Below are 2099 nucleotides of genomic sequence, written 5' to 3'. Positions count from 1 at the left end.
TTTATGAAGCATGTTTTTAGATATATTTAGTAGTTTCAACTTTGTTATATTTACAACTTTCACATTCATTTCTGAATCAATTCCTAAAGGTGTACTGTTGACCACTGTCTTAGTCCATTTGTGCTGCCATAACAAAATACTTGGAACTGGGTAATTTATAAAGAACAGACATTTATTGCTCACAGTTCTGTGGACTAGAAGGTCTAAGATTAAGGTGCTAGCAGATTTGATGTCTGGTGAGGATCTGGTTTCTGCCTCCAACATGGCACCTGGTTGCTGTGTCCACATGGCAGAAGGGCAAAAGGATCTAGGGGCCGGGCATGGTGGCTCATGCCTGTAATCCCAGCACTTTGGGAGGCCGAGGCAGGCGGATCACCTGAGGTCAGGAGTTCAAGCAAGACCAGCCTGGCCAACAGGGTGAAACCCCATCTCTACTAAAAATACAAAAATTAGCTGGGCATGGTGTCGGGCACATGTAATCCCAGCTATTCGGGAGACTGAGGCAGGACAATCACCTCAACCTGGCAGGCGGAGGTTGAAGTGAGCTGAGATCACGCCCGTGCACTCCAGCTTGGGCAACAGCCAGAGACCCCATCTCAAAAAAAAAAAAAAAAGAAAAAAGAAAAAAAGAAGGAACTAGGGAGCTCCCTTCAACCCCTTTTATCACAGCACTAAACCCATTCATGATGGTGGAGAGCTCATGACTTAATCACTTACCAAAAGGGTGCCACCTCTTAATTCTATCACATTGGGTATTAGGTTCCAATATATGAATTTGTTAGGGTGTTAGGGACACATACATTAAAATCATAGCAACCACCCGGGCTCTGTGAATAAAGTGTTGTTTGGATGGGCATCCAAGAGCAATTTCACTTATTCATCTCATGTAGCAATTAATATGTTTTACTTATTGTGTGTTCTTCTGCAATACCAAGACTTACATCTCTTTTTTTTTTCTTGGTTTGTTTGGTATAAGGAAAACAACTTTGAATGGTGACTCTGAAGTTTCTGTCTGTTCTCTGATGAAAGATAAAAAGGTCATTTTCTACCGGAGAGCATAATATTGTGGTTCTTTTGGAAAAATCAGTTGATTTATGAGATAGGTCATTGGGCTTTGTTGGAAATGATGAAAATGGTTTAGTAGCTGTAAGGCACCATTTGAGAAATTGAGATTTTTCCTGTATGCAGTCTTAAAACTAAACTAGGGACATTATTTAAATCGACATTTATAGATGGGGTAGCATTCTGGGTGATTTGGGGGCTTGTTTTGTTTGGTTGTTTTTGTAGAGATAGGGTCTCACTACATTGCCCAGGCTGGTCTCAAACTCCTGGGTTCAAGTCATCCTCCTGCTTCAGCCTCCCAAAGTACTGGGATTACAGGTGTCAGCTACCATGCTCGACTGGGAAAGCATTCTGGAAAGTTTTTTTTGTTGTTGTTTTCTTTTCAGACCAAGTCTTGCTCTGTCACCCAGGCTGGAGTACAGTGGTGCGATCTTGGCTCACTGCAGCCTCCATCTCCCAGGTTCAAGCAATTCTCATGCCTCAGCCTCCTGAGTAGCTGGGATTACAGGCCCCTGCCACCAAGCCCAGCTAATTTTTGTATTTTTAGTAGAGATATGGTTTCACTATGTTGGCCAGGCTGGTCTCAAACTCCTGACCTCGTGATCCGCACCTTGGCCTCCCAAAGTGCTGGAATTACAGGCGTGAGCCACCGCACCTAGCCCACATTGTGCAAAGTTTTGCCTAGAATTTCCATGTCCCACATCTCCACCAACGCTTAGTGTTATATAACACATGCCCATCTGATTGATGTGGAATGGTATGCTTGTGTATGTGTGTTTTGTTGTTGTTGTTGTTTTAAATAAGTAGTTTTTTTTGCAAGGACCACACAAACTTGCACGCTGTAGCAGTGGTTTGTCATTAAGTTGCAGAATTCTTGTGGGTTTAAAATACACTTCCCTGGCCAGGTGAGGTGGCTCACGCTTGTAATCCCAGCACTTTAGGAGGCCGAGGCAGGTGAATCATGAGGTCAGGAGATCTAGACCATCCTGGCTAACAGGGTGAAACCCCGTCTCTACTAAAAATACAAAAAATTAGCC

Source organism: Mandrillus leucophaeus, unplaced genomic scaffold (assembly GCF_000951045.1).
Source record: "Mandrillus leucophaeus isolate KB7577 unplaced genomic scaffold, Mleu.le_1.0 Scaffold221, whole genome shotgun sequence".
NCBI classification, from domain to species: Eukaryota; Metazoa; Chordata; class Mammalia; order Primates; family Cercopithecidae; genus Mandrillus; species Mandrillus leucophaeus.
Note: the sequence above shows the minus strand (reverse complement) of the source record.